General features: G+C 34.4%; 1 protein-coding gene across 4 annotated transcripts in view; it reads left to right on the top strand.

Moving 5' to 3' along the window:
* Window positions 1–20,000, top strand: part of LOC135199311 (uncharacterized) — a 117,116-nt gene that overhangs the window by 5,175 nt on the left and 91,941 nt on the right. For 2 of the 4 annotated variants that reach the window (XM_064227221.1, XM_064227218.1), the window contains exon 2: window positions 17,290–17,830. The gene's annotated coding sequence lies outside the window, so the exon portion shown is untranslated. Of the gene's footprint in view, window positions 1–17,286; window positions 17,831–20,000 lie in introns of all 4 variants that reach the window. The other 2 variants (XM_064227220.1, XM_064227219.1) reach the window with 1 other exon arrangement.

The following is a 20,000-nucleotide window of genomic DNA, read 5'->3' as shown; positions in this document are numbered from 1 at the left end:
TGGTATCAGCAACATTCACTGATATTATCATTACAATGAGCACAGTTACAAACATTAATACTGCATAACCCGAGAAAGTAATACTGTGAAAATATGACACTATCATCACTATTCAACAACTAATATTACTATTACAAAATAAAACTACCATCGCACCGTATTCTCCAAACCACAACCGCCCCCCTAACTATTCACTTAGACGGAACGTCTCTCTTTACAAAGACCATCTAAGCCCCAAATGTGGCTTAGAAATCCAATATGTGGAAAATGTCTCTCGGGGAAGAGAGAGAGAGAGAGAGAGAGAGAGAATAAACGTATATCCGACTGCCCAGGAGTTATGGCGATACTAAAAAGGCGTGTGTTTTGTACGTAGGATGTTTTTCTATGTGTATGCAAGGACTGGGGACATTATCTTACTTTCTTTCCCTGTGTCATAACCAGACAAACGTACTCCAATACACTACACATACACACACACACACACACACACACACACACACACACACACACACATATATATAATAATATATATATAATATATATATATAATATATATATATATATATATATACGTCATTTGAAAATTATTTAAATATGAAAATGAAACCGGTCAAGATTTACAAACTTGTTTCATTTCGCCTGTGGTAGAGTTGTGTATTTAATTCACGTGTCAGTGTAAATATAATATTTCATACACATATGTATATACATACAGTATGTCTATATATACAAACATACATACATTATATATCTGTAGTAATTCCTTGCCTCTACTTCTATTTTCTGAATTCATATCTCTAGACTCCCTTGGTTTCTAATCTCTCCAGTCGCTTACTTCTTTATTCTATCTCTCGGGTTCCAATCTCTCTTTTATCTCTTCATTCGGCAGCTATAATCTCTCTCTCTCTCTCTCTCTCTCTCTCTCTCTCTCTCTCTCTCTCTCTCTCTCTGGATCTCAAGGAATGCCTGTGTATGTATGTGTTCGTAAGTTCAGTTCCTTCGCCGTCTCGTGAAATCCCGATATTGAATCTCTCCCCCAAACACTTTTAATGTGTAATCCCCTGTAATCTCTTGCATCCCCAGTTATCAGTTGATCTCTCTCTCTCTCTCTCTCTCTCTCTCTCTCTCTCTCTCTCTCTCTCTGGAGGCAAAAATATAATTCCGTTGTATCTGATTTTCTGGGAGTTCTAAGAAAAAGGGAAAGGCCCTTCCCCAAAATGTGGGGTTTTTATAGCCCTGGAAATGTGAGGGACGACTTCCTTGCCTTTTTCAAAATGTACGCACACGAACGTACGCGCGCGCGCTCGGGCGGGGCAGAGAGAGAGAGAGAGAGAGAGAGAGAGGTAATTCACAATGTCTATTCCTTTGAATATGAAATACTGACAGGAAGGAAGAGAGAGGAGAGAGGAGAGGAGGAGAGAGAGAGAGAGAGAGAGAGAGAGAGAGAGAGAGAGAGAATTCACAATGAATATTCCTTTGTATGTGACTTACTGACAAAAGAAAAAGAAACAGAAAAGAGAGAGAGAGAGAGAGAGAGAGAGAGAGAGAGAGAGAGAGAGAGAGAGAGAGAGAGAGAACCTCCGTCAACCCACAAAATCTGCCCAAAAGAAATTCTTCGAAAACTGGCTAACTTTTCCTTTAGGAAAAGCGATGGGGAAAAAAAGGGATTTTTTATTTTTAGCACTAGATAAAGAGAAAATCCTCAATACGTGATCTTTTGGGAGACGCGACTTGTTAGTGTTGTTCCATTCCACAAAAACAAATTTTTAAGTGAAAACACGTATCTTAAAAATATATACTCCTCTTATCCATCAACTCGCTAAGACGTAGTTTCGTTTCAAAATCTTCCAACAGTTACAAAGAAAGAACATCGTAATACAAATATATAATATATAATATATATATATATATCTATTTTATTAATTTATATATATATATATAGATTATATATATATATATATGTTTATATATATCCATAGATATATATATTTAATTTAATATATATATATTATAACATTAGATAATTTACGCCAAAGAACTACCGTTCAGATCTAAACACCTGACTTAGGTCAGAAACATAATTTTTACTCTGTACCATCATACAATATATATATATATATATATATATATATATATATATATATATATATATATAATATATATATATGTAATTTACACCGGATTCATTACGTTCAGGTAGAAACACCGGAATTAGGAAAACGATACAATTATTGCTACTGTATGATCATTTACATGTGAACAGTTGTAAGGAAAAAGCTAAATACCCAGTAATTAGCAAAGCAAGCTTCTACAAAAGATACAAATATGTGAACACAGTCAACACCTGGCAGAGAGGAATGTCAAAGGTAAGAATAAAAATAATAATAATGTAAGGTACAATGGTTTAAAATTTACACACGATCAGGTATGGCCGAGTATGCATAACGCGTATGAACATAAAACTGTAATAGAGAAAATAAAAGATAAATTTTATATGATTCAGGAAATACAGAAGATGCATAGACGAGTGTATTCATTAAGTGTATGATATGAAATATTCACCACATCAGTTAACCCATAGTTTATCAAGTTGGGAAGACAACAAAATAACCGTTTATATTTTGACATGCGCTCACAGTAAGGTCGATAAAACAAACATTAATTTTTCCGTCGTTTTTCTTTCCAAGATATGATCAGCTATTTCTGCTTCTTCGTACGAGCTCTTTTTTTAAATGTTTGTCCTGGGTTATTCGTTCCCTTTACGACCCTATTTGATTCTTGAAAATGTAAAGCAAACATTAATATTTGTTTAGAAGTTTATCTTGACTAGATTTCATCAGCTGTTTGAGCTTCTTCTTACTTTCTCCAATCTAAAATCGTTCTGGATTAACTATTTTCTGTATCAGAGTAGTTTGTGAAAAATGCAAAGTGTTGTTAGACATATCTACCCGGGTGTAAGTTACGACTGTTTTCGCTTTAGTTTCTTCGTTGCAAGAATAACAAAATGCACAAGATCATAAAGTATAAATATCTAACGCCTGCATAACTCTACGTGAATTGTTTATGTTTCTCTCTCAAAGTATTGCTCCGAGAACAACGAATAAAAAAAAGCTCTCTCGTCTAAACATATAATGCCAAAAATATACTATCGCAAGCTATGCATATTCTCGTTCTTATTCATAAATTTCTAATTCACACCGGGGTGGGCCCAAATTTAAGATAATGCCGTATGTCTTCTGTTCGTACTATTTTATTTCTATATAGTTACACAAACACTCTCTCTCTCTTTATTTACGTATGTTGAGAGAAATGAAAGATAAATTAATGAAAAATTTCTAAAAAAGCCTTTACTATTTTTGTTATTAATTGTTATCTCTTAATAGTATCGTCTCTCTCTCTCTCTCTCTCTCTCTCTCTCTCTCTCTCTCTTCTCTCTCTCTATTTACGTATTACAAGAGAAAAACGAAAATATGACGAACCATCGATCTCTCTCTCTCTCTCTCTCTTCTCTCATTTACATATGTTGAAAGAAAAACGAAAATACGACGAACATAAAAAAAAATTACGTCATTCTAAGAAAACTCCATTTATTTTCGTTCCAAAGAAACCAAATAAAAAAAAAACATACATAAAAAAAGACGTAAAAAAAAAAGCATGTCGAAAAGAGGCAACGCTGAAGAGAGGAGTCTGGAGCTCCTCAAAGTTCACGTCTTCGCCTAGCCTTTGTCTCCCTTAGGTCACCAAAAAAAAAAAGTCACACAAAATAAAAAAAATAAAAAAATCGTCTACGTCCCTTTTGGCCAGAAGGAAAAGTCAATCATGTCTTCTGGAATTTCTTTGACGGATGTAGAGGCCGGAGGAATTTCTCTCTCTCTCTCTCTCTCTCTCTCTCTCTCTCTCTCTCTCTCTCTCTCTGCCATAGAATCTTGTTGTTTATTTTTAGACAATTTTTCAGTTCATTTTCCACAGTTTGTGGTATTGAGGAAGATTTTTTTTATCTAGTCAGCATCTCTCTCTCTCTCTCTCTCTCTCTCTCTCTCTTCTCTCTCTCTCTCTCTCTCGGTGTTTCTCTTTTCTTGAAATTTAGGGGATTAAACAAAACAGAATTACACACACATATATATATATAATATATATATATAAGTATATATATGTCTATATATATATATATATATATATATATATATATATAGAGAGAGAGAGAGAGAGAGAGAGAGAGAGAGAGAGAAAGAGAGGAGAGAGAGAGAATATTTCTTCCGATGTAGGTTCAAGCTCTCGAATTTCATCTTCTAGATAAAACCATTGGTTGCCAATCCCACAGGCCTCTAAAGTAAACAATACTAATCGGTGGAAGAGTAAGTCTTCCTTAGTTCTCGTTGAAAATAAAAATAATAAAAAAAAAACAATCAAATCATTTTCATACTTTTATTGTTGGTTTGTAATTTGTCGTCTATTTGTTTATCTGGATTTGCTCCATAATAATAATAATAATAATAAAATAATAATAATTAATAATAAAATTAATTAATAATAAATAATAATAATAATAATAATAATAAAAATAATAATAATAATAATAACTAGGAATACTAATGTCTGGAATTATTGTTCTCAAATTTATGAATTAGTATGGTGGGATAAGAACAATAACATAACAACGAGATAAAATATGATATAGGGAGTGCAGTGTATATATATATATATATATATATATATATATATATATATATATATATATATATATATATTATATATGAGAGAGAGAGAGAGAGAGAGAGAGAGAGAGAGAGAGAGAGAGTCTATACAAACAGGAAGACCAACAACAGTGAAAGAAAAAATCAGCGCAAGAGAGAGAGAGAGAGAGAGACTCAGTATTCCAATCCACTGCTTTTACAAAGCAAAGTGACGAGAACCAGGGCTCGCTCACAGCATCGTTTATGAGGGTCGATGGACAGGGGGAGGGGGGAGGGTGAAGGGAGCGTTCCCCTATCTCTTTAGGGTGGAGGGGGGGGGGGTTAAAGGGGGGGATGAGGAGGTTGCTGCCTCTCCAACCAACCACCAATCTCCCTACCCCCCTCTTTCCTAAAACGTCACACATACACAAACCAAAGAGAGAAGCGTGTACAGTTTGTGGAGAGAGAGAGAGAGAGAGAGAAGAGAGAGAGAGAGAGAGAGACATGAACTTTAGTTACGGCCTCGTGATTGATAATTAGGTTTATAATTGGAAAATATAGAGGTTTGGTTTTTTCGTCATTAAATTCTTCATTTTCATCATTCGATTTGATTTTCCAATTTGTAAGGCGAGTCTTCGCTAATTCATAATGATTAGTTCATTATTCAATTTTTTGACGGCTGACTCATCATAATGCTGAATTTAAGTCTAATTCGTAATTTGGAATTTGTCATTTCCTATCTGAAATTTTAATTCGAAAATAATACTTCATTTCTAAATCCTGAATTGATAATCAATTTTGACCAATTATTTTTATATAATAACGAGTCATGTATAACTTCCAAATTAGAATCAACATGACAGTACATCTTTTTGATAATTTACAATATATGAAAAAAAAATTACACATAGTTCCATAATTCATCAAATTGACATTCATAATTAATTTTTGATAACACGATTCAATATTTCGATGTTGAAACCCCACACCGAACACTTACTGGTTTGTAGAATCTTACAATAATGCCATAAAAAGGGGTGTATCTGGTATAATGATGCAAATGTGATAAGTGATCTCAAATAAAGAATGTATTTTTCGTAAAACGTATGCTTTAAAATTAACGAGGTTTTAAGTTGGTTACTAACAAATATAAATAATAATAATAATATAATAATAATAATAATAATAATAATAATAATAATAATAATAAAATAATAAAAAGACTGAAATAGATGCTACTTTGTTTTTAAAGTAATTTCTTTAAATTCTTCTATTTTACATCTGTTTCCAAGGATATAGATCTCAAGATCTTAATAAAGGTCTTAAAGAATGACTACTTAGAATTTTACTTTGTATTCACATACGCAATTATTGTTTAGGAAACGTACTTTGTACTCCCAGATGAAATACTATATACAATTTTTCTTTGTATATACATAAGATACAATTATTATTTAAAAACTGACTTTGTATTCACAAATAAAAAACTTCTTAGAATTTTTCCTTGTATTTACAAAATATACATTGTTTAAAAATGGATTTTGTATTCATAAATAAAAAAACAACTTGGAATTTTTCTTTGTATTTACATACTATACAATTATTATTTAAAAATTGACGTTGTATTCATAAATAAAAAATACTTAGATTTTTTCCTTGTATTTACAAAATATACAATTATTTAAAAATTGACTTTGTATTCATGAATAAAACACAACTTGGAATTTTTCTTTGTATTTACATAATATACAATTATTATTTAAAAATTGACGTTGTATTCATAAATAAAAAACAACTTAGAATTTTTCTTTGTATTTACATAATGCAGACAAATAATATGCAAGGTTTATATATCAGCAAGGGATCTAGGTTCAGAATCTTACAAGTTAGTTGGCAAAGGGAAATCATACAGTCACTTCTTTTAAGAGTTCTTTGTTTTACATTTTATATAAACTATTTCTAAGATTTATATCCCACTATTCTTTTCAGCCCATCCTACGACTTTTGTACCATTAATAGTTGGTTATTTTCCGGCAAAGAACCGGCGCTCATTCTTTAATGAAATGAAAAGAGAGGCTTATCTAATCAAGTTATGGGATGCAGTCTTATGTATAAAACTTCAACCTGTTTTAATTTGAGCGTTTCAGAGCTAAACTGCTTCTCATAATCAAGGAGTTGCTTTAGAAAGTTTTATCATTTACATGAATGCCTTTGGTGACATTTGCCTTAATGAAGAAATAATAATAATAATAATAATAATAATAATAATAATAATAATAATAATAATAATAATAATAATAATAATAATAATAATAGTTGGGAACTAGACCTTCTTGCAAACAACTTCTGTTGAATATTATGACTGATTCAGCCGCGTTAATTTGATACGGGACACTCTCAAGTCTCTGTACTGTCGATTTTTCAATATTGCTTAGACTGGCAAGCAATGTGTCAATGGAGGACATGTCAAAAAACGGTGGATTCTGCATGAGTAATACATCAAGCTTGTTTCTCTCTCTCTCTCTCTCTCTCTCTCTCTCTCTCCTTCTACTGATGCTGTTCGAGTGCAACTCGAAACGTTGTGAAAAAGAAGAAAGAGCAAGAGAAGAGAGAGAGAGAGAGAGAGAGAGAGAGAGAGAGAGAGAGAGAGAGAGAGAAGGTTGATTATTACTCATGCAGAATAATAATGTCCTCCATTGACACATTGCTTGCCAGTCTAAGCAATACTGAAAATCGACAATACGGACACTTGAAAAAGTCCTGTATCAAATTAACGAAGTTGAATCAGCCATAATAATAATAATAATAATAATAATAATAATAATAATAATAATAATAATAATAATAATAATAATAACAATAACAATAATAATAATAATAATAATAATAATAATAATAATAATAATAATAATAATAATAATAAATAATTGCAATGGTCTTCACGAACTGAAAGTAAACTTTGTGTTAAAATTATGAATGAGAGCTTTTCCATTTTAATGTATTATAAAGATCGTTTCTCAAAATAAAACTGGAGGTGCCACACACACACACACACACACAGAGAGAGAGAGAGAGAGAGAGAGACGAGAGAGAGAAGAGAGAGAGAGAGAGCTCGGACCAGACCAGACCCTAGCAATTACCATTAAGAGCAACGCGTTCTCCCAATCCTCAATAGAACATTAATTTCGAAAAGACAAAATAACTGAAACGAATCTGAGAGCAGTTAGCGACCGAGGAGAGGGTTTGTTCTGTATGTCTGTAAGTCTGTTCGCTTTGCTTCTGCGAAATTTGAATCACTGGAACAAAATCTGAAGCGGAAAATGCCAAGAGCATCGTTAACTCGGATAAATGTTAATGCCGATATTGACGAGGTATTACCCCGGGGCGAATATGGCTGGATTCGAAGCCGTAAGTCAACTCCTAAACTGCCCAAATTTGCATTTGCAGAATGGTCTAGGAATATATATGGCCCTTATCTGAAGTGATAGATACGTGTTTATATATATATATAATATATATATATATATATATATATATATATATAATGACTATCATAACACATTACCGTGATTCATATACATACATCGAGCTACAAAATGTTCTTTTAATATCTAATTTAGAATCGACTAAAACAATACCCTTTCGGTTGACATATATGAAAATATATTAATTCCGATGTAGAGGGAATTACATATCAAAGGACATTTGTAGCTTGATGTGTGGTATCGTATACATATATATATATATATATATATATATATATATATATATATATATATATATATATATATCAGAACATTTAAGTCATAAAGTACGGTACTTTGGTACACGTCCCGCAAACACAAAAGAACGACTGTACTTATCTGATATGATTCAAGTGCCTTCTTATGACCCATAACCATTCTTACCAGATTCCTCTGGTCTGTCGCAAGGTTCAGGAATGACTACGCTGAACCTGTATGCCAGAGTCATCTTGAATTCGCTGGGTGGTTACCTTGCCAACAACTGTGCAGACCAAACGTTGTTATACTTCCAGTCTGCCAACCTTAGCTTCAAGTGATGGTACAACCCTCTTAATTTAATCTACTCTCCTGACAAGAGTTAAAAACAGGAGAGAGAGAGAGAGAGAGAGACTAAGACGAATGCTTCTCCCCTTCTCAATAAAAGAATAAGTTATGGGGCTTTCCACTGCTCCCTATATATATATATTCCCTGTCTCGACACATTTACCCATTTGACATGCGAGGGAGTCGTGGACCGCTCGTCGGAATAAATGTTATAGAATCTATCTCTCTCTATCTGCAGTATCTCTTTCTCTCGATAATAAATTCAACGCCTGATATGAGTTTCTGGGATGGATGGCTATGGCTTTGTTTTTACCCCCTGGGAATAAGAAAGAGAGAGAGAGAGGAGAGACTGTGTTTTTGTGGCACCTATATCCAATATCTGTAGTTTGACTTTCTGGTGAGAGAGAGAGAGAGAGAGAGAGAGAGAGAGAGAGAGAGAGAGTATATACATCACCTATTTTTTGCACTGTTACAGAGATATATAGATATATATATATATATATATATATATATATATATATATATATATATATATATATATATATACACCTATTTTTTGCACCGTTAGAGAGAGAGAGAGAGAGAGAGGGGAGAGAGAGAGAGAGAGAGAGAGAGAACGACCCATCACCAAGAGGAGAAGGACCCGTGACCAACACACGGAGCATTTTCAGCTAAGCCCCAAATCTCGGAAAAGGTCCTCCCAGTGACCCTTTGAAGTCCACCAAAGTCTCATTGTGGTGGCCATAATCTTTAACAAACGGCCCGGAAGTCTTACGTTCCCCTTAACGGCAAGACTGTGGAAGACTCTCTTTGACAGTCTTGTCTTATACTGGCCCTGATGGTTGCAAGTTGTGCAGAGAGGCTATAATGCAACTTCGGCTCTAATGCAACTTTTAAGTTGCATAAATGTTAATGCTCTCGTATAAATATATAGATATCTGCATCAGTTTTTATATTTCAACTTACCCCTACCTACCCCGCCCCGCCCGGGGCGGACAAACAGGTTTGTAGGAGGAGGATGGACGTCTCCCCTACCCTACCATTCCCTTACCTACCCCACCCCCACCCCAGGGTGGACAAACAGGTTTGCAGGAGGTTGGATGTCTCCCCCTACTCTACCATTCCCCTACCTACCCCACCCCGGGGTGGACAAACAGGTTTGCAGGAGGAGGGTGGACGTCTCCCCTACCCTCCCGATCCCCCTTCTTACCCCCGCCCCCACTCGGACGGACAAACAGATTTGCAAGAGGAGGGTTTGCGTCTCCCCTCCCCTTAGAGACTGTGTCTGATGACATTATAAAATTGTGAAAAAAACTATGAAACAATATATAAAAGTATGAACAAATATATAAAATTATAAAAAATATAAACATGAAAAAACCATAAAATTATAAAAAAATATATAAAATTATGATAAAAATATAATGCGAAATTGTTAACAGCAGGTCGGTGCGATACACGGAGAAATAATTACTAAAAAGTCCACTGATTCAGTGTAAAGGCAACAACAATAATAATAATAATAATAATAATAATAATAATAATAATAATAATCACAGGGTTATATTCAAGGGGGCGACATGTAGAATTTTATGATGTTAATTAGTGTTCAGTCCCAAAACCGTAAAACGTTAAAACTACTTACGTTGAGAGGAGAGAGAGAGAGGAGAGGAGAGAGAGAGAAGAGAGAAGAGAAGAGAGAGAGAGAGAGAGAGAGCATACAATACATGCATTTTACTTTGGCAAGAATATATGTGCATGTATGTGTACGTATGCTTGTATAAGTATATATATATATATATATATATATATATATATATATATATATATATATATATAGAGAGAGAGAGAGAGAGAGAGAGAGAGAGCAAAAAGAAAATAACTTTAAAATTTATTGCCCTATCTCTCTTCCTCTCTCTCCCTCCCCGACTACTCCTATAACAGAAAACAAATATGAAAGAAATTTTCGTTATAAAATAACCCCACCTCTCTCTCTCTCTCTCTCTCTCTCTCTCTCTCTCCCTATAGATAAAGAGTGAACATAGCGGTGTCAATATCCATTTATCTCCGAAGCGTATATCAAGCGTTAAATTTATCATCGGTCGAGAGAGAGAGAGAGAGAGAGAGAGAGAGAGGGGAATTCTCCCGTTTATTTCTCATCTAAATGGACGAGATACGACTTCCTTGCACGTCAGATGGGAAACGGATAGAGACGGGGAATATACAACGACAGCTGTGGAAAGCCGGTCACTTTTAGTCCTTAATGAATATGATGGACGTTCAATTTGCAGATTTATGGCTACTGCCCGTGTGCCCTATAATCCGGACAGGAATTTCGCTTTCAGTGACTTCAGACGGCTGTAAATTTAGAATTCCTCAGCTGCCAACGCAACACGGGTGTGAGAGAGATCGATGGCCGTTAAGGTGAAAAGCCGACACTTATGACAATGCGACAAAATCATTCTAATTTGTGATTTTCGTATTTTCTTCTTCACACTGAAAGTATTCGATGTCAGAGACCTTGATTCAAGAGATGGGTGCACGCGAAATATGTCAAGTTACCATTATTTCAGAGGTAAAAATGCTCATTCTAACCAGATGTGCCCAAAAATGTTGGATGTTTCATAAACATACAACCGCTAAATTATATATGCAAGTTACCTCTGCGTTTCATAATATTTTATAGTCATATTTCTGGCGCTTAACGGTGGACTACACGTAACCAAATTCTACCGTTTGATATGAGATTGCCTCAAGTCAGGCCGTAGCTTTTTGTGGGTCGATTATACCGGCACAAATTCCGAGCATTTACGTCGTGAAATATAGTCAACACCATCCGTTTTGCGACGCCAAATGGCTGCAATTTAGGCGTGAAGTTACGGCTCCAAATACCAAAGTTGGTATCGAAATTCTTTATATCGAGTTTTGCTAATATTTATGCGAGCTGGTGATTGCGGCTGGTGGAATTATACGTTATTCTGGCAAAAACATGCGTGCCACGTTCTCGCTGAAATATATTCAGCGAAGTTTTTTTTTTTATTTATGATTATAAGCTTTGATATTAATCCAGGGCGCAATGCAGTTCTCGGCGAGTTTTTTTTCTGGTGTTTGTTATGTCTATGAGGGTATAAACATACTTTATTTTTTTCATATATTTTTGTTTTTGGTTTTATACGTTATGCTTTCGTTTTTAACAAGACAATTCTTTCCTGTGAAGGTTGGCTTTCAAGCTAGATGTCCTTTCATAATAATAATAATAATAATAATAATAATAATAATAATAATGATAATAATAATAATAATAATAATAATAATAATAATAATAATAATAATAATAATAATAATATAGACAATCAAAAGCCACAGTAGTGTTAAAATATATTATTGTACAATGCTAAAAAATACAAGGAGAGACTTGTATTTTTTAGCATTTTACAATAATATATTTTAACACTACTCTGGCTTTTGAGTGTCAATATTATAGCCTCGTTACGGAGGTTCCTTAGTTCAATAATAATAATAATAATAATAATAATAATAATAATAATAATAATAATAATAATAATAATAATAATAATAATAATAATAATAGTACTGTAACTGTTAAATGCAGGAACCAATTTACAAGTTTCACAATTTTTGAAAGCATAAGTAACTAGGAACAAAGTTGCCTTAAACCAATGAAAAATGTTGAAAAAAAAAAATAAATATTCTCAAGTGTGTGGCCGTCACCTGAAAAGGCCAATAGTGGAACTCTTCAAAACATCAGCTGATAGTGTCCCAAAATGAAGCTACCCTTTTTGTTAGGCATTTCCAAGGTGGCTTGTGTTACACTGTGCTCATTTCCTGTTTACAATTGCGAGTAGTAATTTGGTTAACAGTCAAGGAAAACAGATTCCTATAGTTCATGTTACTGACACCTTTGAGTATCTCACGTCTTTGTACAAAACTACAAATTTCAGTTAACATTCGTTAGCATTACTTTTGCTACTATTTCATAACAAGATATTTGAGTACCCTATCTTTCCCCTGTTTTGTGATCTTTAGGATTCTCTAAAGATTACAAATTGTGTGGTAGCTTCAAGAATAGACCTTTCTACTCTAATTTACGTCTGAACTTGTGAATTGTACGAAAGTTCCTAACTTCGCTTCCCTTATGGTGAATGTATTCTAGCATAGCCTGTGCTTTCTCTGCTTCCTCTACGCATTAATACCTTGCTTAGAAAGTTCCTTGGTGTGAAAGTTCCTTGGTATGAAAGTTCCTTGCTATGAAAGTTCCTTGCTTAGAAAGTTCCTTGCTATGAAAGTTCCTTGCTTAGAAAGTTCCTTGCTATGAAAAGTTCCGCTTAGAAAGTTCCTTGCCTTCGAAAAGTCCTTGTGAAAGTTCCTTGCTTAGAAAGTTCCTTGCTATGAAAGTTCCTTGCTTAGAAATTTCTTTGCTATGAAAGTTCCTTGCTTAGAAAGTTCCTTGCTATGAAAGTTCCTTGCTTAGAAAGTTCCTTGCTATGAAAGTTCCTTGCTTAGAAAGTTCCTTGCTATGAAAGTTCCTTGCTTAGAAAGTTCCTTGGTGTGAAAGTTCCTTGCTTAGAAAGTTCCTTGCTATGAAAGTTCCTTGCTTAGAAATTTCCTTGCTATGAAAGTTCCTTGCTTAGAAAGTTCCTTGTTGTGAAGTTCCCTGCTAGAAAGTTCCTTGGTGTAAAGTTCCTTGCTTAGAAAGTTCCTTGTGTGATTTCTTGCTTAGAAAGTTCCTTGCTGAAAGTTCCTTGCTTAGAAAGTTTCTTGCTATGAAAGTTCCTTGCTTAGAAAGTTCCTTGGTGTGAAAGTTCCTTGCTTAGAAAGTTCCTTGCTATGAAAGTTCCTTGCTTAGAAAGTTTCTTTGCTATGAAAGTTCCTTGCTTAGAAAGTTCCTTGGTGTGAAAGTTCCTTGCTTAGAAAGCCTTGCTTATGAAAGTTCCTTTGCCTTAGAAATTTCCTTGCATGAAAGTTCCTGTTAGAAAAGTTCCTTTTGGTTGAGAAAAGTTCCTTGCTTAGAAAGTTCCTTGCTTTGAAAGTTCCTTGCTTAGAAAGTTCCTTGGTGTGAAAGTTCCTTGCTTAAGAAAAGTTCCTTTGCTATGAAAGTTCCTTGCTTAGAGAAATTCCTTTGCCTATGAAAGTTCCTTGCTTAGAAATTCCCTTGTGTGAAAGTTCCTTGGCTTTAGAAAGTTCCTTGCTAAATTTTTGAAAGTTCCTTGCTTAGATAAAAGTTCCTTGGTTGTGAAAGTTTCCTTGCTTAGAAATTTTTTGCTTATGAAAGTTCCTTGGCTTAGAAATTCCTGCTAAAATAAAAATTCCTTGCTTAGAAAGTTCCTTGCTTTAATGAAAAGTTCCATTGCTTTAGAGAAAGTTTCCTTTGCTATGAAAGTTCCTTGCTTGAGAAATGTTCCTTGGTGTGAAAGTCCTTGCTTAGAAGTTTCCTTGGTGTGAAAGTTCGCCTTGCTTCAGAAAGCTTCCTTGCTTTAGAAAGTTCCTTGCTTAAGAAAGCTTCCTGGTTGGTGTGAAAGTTCCTTGCTTAGAAACTTTACCTTTGCTATGAAAGTTCCTTGCTTATGAAAATTTCCTTGGTCCTTGAGAAGTTCGTTATTAGAAAGTTCCCTTGCTTATGAAAGTGTCCTTGCCCCTTAAGAAATTTTTGCTATGAAAGTTTCCTTGCTTAGAAAGTTCCTTGCTATGAAAAGGTTCCTTGCCTTAGAAAGTTCCTTGTTAGAAAGTTACCCTTGCTTAGAAAGTTCCTTGCTAATCAAAGTTACCTTGCTTAGAAAGTTTTCCTTGGTGTTGAAAAGTTCCCTTGCTTAGAAATTTCCTTGCGATGGAAAGTCCTTGCCTTAGAAATTTCCTGGCTATGAAAGTTCCTTGCAGAACAGTCCTTGGTAGTGACAGTTTCCTTGCTTATGAAAGGTTCCTTGGTGTTGAAAGTTCCTGTTAGAAAGTTCCCTTGGTGTGAAAGGTTCCTTTGCTTAGGAAAAGTTCCTTGCTAATGAAAATTTCCTTGCTGTTAGGAAATTTCTTTGCTATGAAAGTTCCTTGCTTAGAAAAGTTCCTTGGTGTTGGGAAAGTTCCTTTGCTTAGAAACTTTCCTTTGGCTATGAAAAGTCTTTCCTTGCTTAGAAAGTTCCTTGCTATGAAAGTTTCCTTGCTTAAGAAATTGCTTGCCTATTGAAAGGTTCCTTGCTTAGGAAAGTTGCCTTGGCTATGAAAGTTCCTTTGCTTAGAAAAGTTCCTTGCTATGAAAGTTCCTTGCTTTAGAAAAGTTCCTTGCCTAGAAAGTTCCCGTTGCTTAGAAAGTTTCCTTGCTTAATGAAAGTTTCCTTGCTTAGAAAGTTCTTGAGTGTGAAAGTTCCTTGCTTAGAAATGTTCCTTGGTGTGAAGTTTCCCTTGCTTAGAAAGTTCCCTTGCTTATTGAAAAAGTTTCCTTCGCCTTAGAAAGTTCCTTGGTGTGAAAGTTCCTTGCTTAGAAAGTTCCTTGGTGTGAAAGTTCCTTGCTTAGAAAGTTCCTTGGTGTGAAAGTTCCTTGCTTAGAAATTTCTTTGCTATGAAAGTTCCCTTGCTATAGGAAAGTTCCTTTGCATTGAAAAGTTCCTTGCTGTAGAAAGTTCCTTGGTGTTGAAAGATTCCTTGGTATGAAAGTTCCTTGCTTTAGAAAGTTCCTTGCTTATGAAAACGTTTCCTTTGCTTAGAAAGTTCCTTGGTGGAAAGTTCCTTGCTTAGAAATCCGTGTGTGAAAGTTCCTTGCCTTAGCAAAGTTCCTTGCTATGAAAAGTTCCATTGCTTAGAAGTTCACTTGCTATGATAAGTTCCTTGCTTAGAAAGTTCCTTGCTATTGAAAAGTTCCTTGCCTTAGAAATTTTTTGCTTATGAAAGTTCCTTGGTATGAAAGTTCCTTGCTTAGAAAGTTCCTTGCTATGAAAGTTCCTTGCTTAGAAAGTTCCTTGCCTTAGAAATTTCTTTGCATGAGGAAGATTCCTTGGCTTATGAAAAGTTCCTTGCGTTAGATAAAGTTCTTGCTATGGAAAGTTTTCCTTGCTTGAGAAAGTTTCCTTGCTATGAAAGTTCCTTGCTTAGAAAGTTCCTTGCTATGAAAGTTCCTTGCTTAGAAAGTTCCTTGGTGTGAAAGTTCCTTGCTTAGAAAGTTCCTTGCTATGAAAGTTCCTTGCTTAGAAAGTTCCTTGCTATGAAAGTTCCTTGCTTAGAAAGTTCCTTCTTGAAAGTTTCCTTGCTACGAAAGTTCCTTGCTTTAGAAAGTTTCCTTGGCTATGAAATTCCTTGCTTAGAATCCTTGGCCTATGAAAGTTCCTTGCTTAGAAAGTTCCTTTGCCTATGAAAGTTTCCTTTGCTTTAGAAATTTCCTTGCCTATGAAAGTTCCTTGTTAGAAATTTCCTTTGCTATGAAAGGTCCTTGCCTATGAAAGTTCCTTGCTTTCGAACGTTCCTTGCTATGAAGTTCCTGGCTTAGAAAGTTCTTGACTATGAAAGTTCCTTGCCTTAGAAAGTTCCTGCTATGAAAAGGTCTTGCTTAGAAGTTCATTGTGTGAAAGTCCTTGCTTAGGAAAAAGTCCTTGCTATGAAGTCCTTGCTTAGGAAAGTTCCTTGATATGAAAGTTCCTTGCTTAGAAATTTCCTTGCTATGAAAGTTCCTTGCTTAGAAAGTTCCTTGGTGTGAAAGTTCCTTGCTTAGAAAGTTCCTTGCTTAGAAAGTTCCTTGGTGTGAAAGGTTCCTTGCTTAGAAAGTTCTACGTTATTGGTCATAACAATTTTTATACCTTCACATGAATGCGAACGTTTTTCATCTCCAATTAGGTCGAATGTCATACCTAGCCAAACGCAAAGTGCAGTGACCTATGAGGTCATTCAGCGCTGAAAATAATGGTGAAATACTTATGAGAGGACGTGGAAAGTAAGATGGAGGAAAGAGAATATGATCGGAGGTACAGTAAAAGGAATGAAAGGGGTTGTTGCAGCTATGGGCAGAAGATATGTTACAATGAATGTCGTGTAATGCCTACAGTACACCGCATGAGGTGCTCGGACGGTACTACCCACCTACGAGGGTCTTGCTGTTTATAACTTAAGTTCGTGACTGCAATTATCTATGTTTAATGGCATCTCATGTCAATATTTTTGCTAAGCTTTTATGATATAAAAACTTGTAATATGTAAGCAAATTTTTTTTAAATATATATAAGAAATTTGTAAAAAATATATATATAAGAAGAGTTTTTTAAAGCTATAAATAAGAATTTTTTTAAATATATATAAAAGTTTTTTTAACATATATAAGAAAACTTTCTTTTAAAAATATATATAAGAAAATCTTTTTTATATTTACAATAAGTAATTTTTTTGAATTTTTTTTTAAATATAATACATTTTTTTAAATATAAGAAATTAAAAAAAAAAAAAATATATATATATATATATAAGGGGAAGAAAAATGATTTTTTACATATACGAATTTTTTTTTTAAACATATATCAATTAATCTCTAACAATTCTTTTGTGTTTTTTCTCAGCAGGTATACACGTTCCAACCATGAATCATGCATCGAGATGAGACCAAATTGAAAATGACATCAAAAGGTGTGCATGAACACAGAGATATTTACCAAGTCTGAAGTGCGACAGAAACGCGTGCAAATGTTTCAACAGAACTTATATGTATTCCTGGAAAACATCAAGTGACGTTACATGACTTTAGTCACAATTTTACCTCACGTTACGTAACACCAAGATTAAAAGAGGCAGAAAGGATTTTGTTATTTGAAAAGTGACGATTTAGAACTCAAATAAACATCATACGAACACGTGAATCCACACATATCATAAAACTGTCTATACTTAAGTTTTTTGTACGTCGTGGGAACGTAGAGGAAATCAGAGGAACTTCAGAATTCCCGATCGATTCACAACACTCGAAGAAAGGCGCAACTCGAGGAAGAGATAAGGTCAAAATGTGGGCCAACTTTTCATCTCTTTAATCTCCAAGAGATCCTGAGAGACAGAGAGAGAGATAATATTTCGACCATGAACTAACACAAACCACAAACAACGCCACGGGTAAGTACAACTTACAAAATAGTTACTCAAATGTTGTAGAATGTTGTAGATTAGGTCATAATCCCTTTTATTTGAATAATATAAATTCATATATATATATATATATATATATATATATATATATATATATATATATATATATATATGCAGAAAGAGAGAGAGAGAGAGAGAGAGAGAGAGACGAGAGAGAGAGAGAGAGAGAGAGAGAGAGAGAGAGACAGTTCAATTCGTAACCAAAACTCCATTATACAATCGTAGCCCGAACAACATTCATGACAAAATGATTTGAAATCGCATCAGCCTACAGGGAATAATTAGCAGCATCAATTTTGCGACCTATGTTAATTAAGTTGCGGGCTCAGTCACTGAATGAGGCTGCTCTGCGCATGCGCGATCTACATTTGTATTTGTCTGCATGTATCTGTCTCTCTGTTCATTCATCTAGTTATCTATCCGTCTACCTCTGACTGCACTTACTAAATTATTAAAATACAGTTGTTTCGCTTTCTGTAAGTGAGGCCGAGTCGGTAACGTCACTGAAATCTTGATTTCTCCTCTGTCCGCTGGTTCGAATCCTAGAGATTATTACCAACTAAAACATTCCCCTTCGGTCAACATATATGACAATATATTCATTCCGAGGTAGAGCGAATTGGACATTAAAGGACATTTGTAGCTTAATGCATGTGTATGAATCACGGTGATGTGATAAAAAATTCATATATATTTATAGAAATATACATATACATATATATAATATATATATATATATATATATATATATATATATATATATATTTATGTATGTATGTATGTATGTTACAGGGATATGTGAAATCAAGGATTTCCCCGACTGCCTGGGAAATATGTGAAATGACCAATTCGCTTAGGATCATTTGAACCCCGAGGGCTAGTACTAAACACGGTGAAACAGTGATTCATCTACACTGTTTCGTCGTGTTTAGTACTAGCCCCTGGGGAGCCAAATGCATTTCGTCGTGTTTAGCACTACCCCCTGGGGGATCAAATGTCCTTAAGTGCATCTGATCCCCTAGGAGCTAGTACTAAACATGAAGAAACACATTTACCCCCAAGGGACTAGTCCTAAACACGGCGAAACAGTGTAGACGAATCACTGTTTCACCGTGTTTAGTACTAGCCCTCTGGGATCAAATGTTCTTTAACTGATCTTGGCAACATCGAGATACAATTTCCTGCTGAAGTCTAATGAAACACGACCAATTTAAGCGTATGCCGAATTCTGAGGATTAATTATTTCACGAGACTTGCTTTTCGCCATTAAGGATTAGGTTTGAAATCAAAATTAAAATAGAATTAAAGTTAACAAGGAAGCTGAAATATATTATTATTATTATTATTATTATTATTATTATTATTATTATTATTATTATTATTATTATTATTATTGTAATAGCCACAATACACTCTTAACTTCTCGAATTATTTGCTCTTTTTTGGTTATGATTGTCACTACAAAGCCTAGGGATCCAACTTCAATGAAATAAGAAGATATCATGATGACCAGTAGGGTCAGGTCGGCAAGGTGACCTCGTCTTGATTGAGGTATCGCGGGTTCATTTCCCGCAAACTGGACATCATGATTTCTTCACATTTCTTTGAAATTGGAGCTCAAGGCTTTGTAGTGACAAGCATATCCAAAAAAGAGCAAAGAAAGTGAGATGTTAAGAGGGTATTGTGGCTATCACAATTACATATGTATCTGGTTAAAATGACCAGTAGATTCTACATTACTCTTAGTATCATTACTATTGCTATGATGATATAGTTTATCTGTAAAATTGAAATATATACAGCGATCTTGACCCTGTATTTGATAATGACCTTTATAGGCGCTCTACTAGCCTGTTTAAGTAGTACTGAAAAAGCTGCTATTCGAAAAGTATGCTTGAGAGAGGGTCTGCTTCCTAAGTATCATTATTATTATTATTTTAACACATCTACGGCGTGGAAACGCTAGTTTTAGTTCAATAGTGACATACTGGAACTGCAATGGTATATGATTTGGATACCAACAAATCACAAGGCACACATGATGGGTAATATTTAAATAAACAAAAATATAAATATAAATAAGATTAATAATTTTGACATCACTATTAAAAAAGAAACCAATGAACTAGAGACAGCC

Source organism: Macrobrachium nipponense, chromosome 25 (assembly GCF_015104395.2).
Source record: "Macrobrachium nipponense isolate FS-2020 chromosome 25, ASM1510439v2, whole genome shotgun sequence".
Classification (NCBI taxonomy): domain Eukaryota; kingdom Metazoa; phylum Arthropoda; class Malacostraca; order Decapoda; family Palaemonidae; genus Macrobrachium; species Macrobrachium nipponense.
The sequence above is the reverse complement of the archived record's forward strand: the minus strand, read 5'-3'. Positions and strand labels throughout refer to the sequence as shown.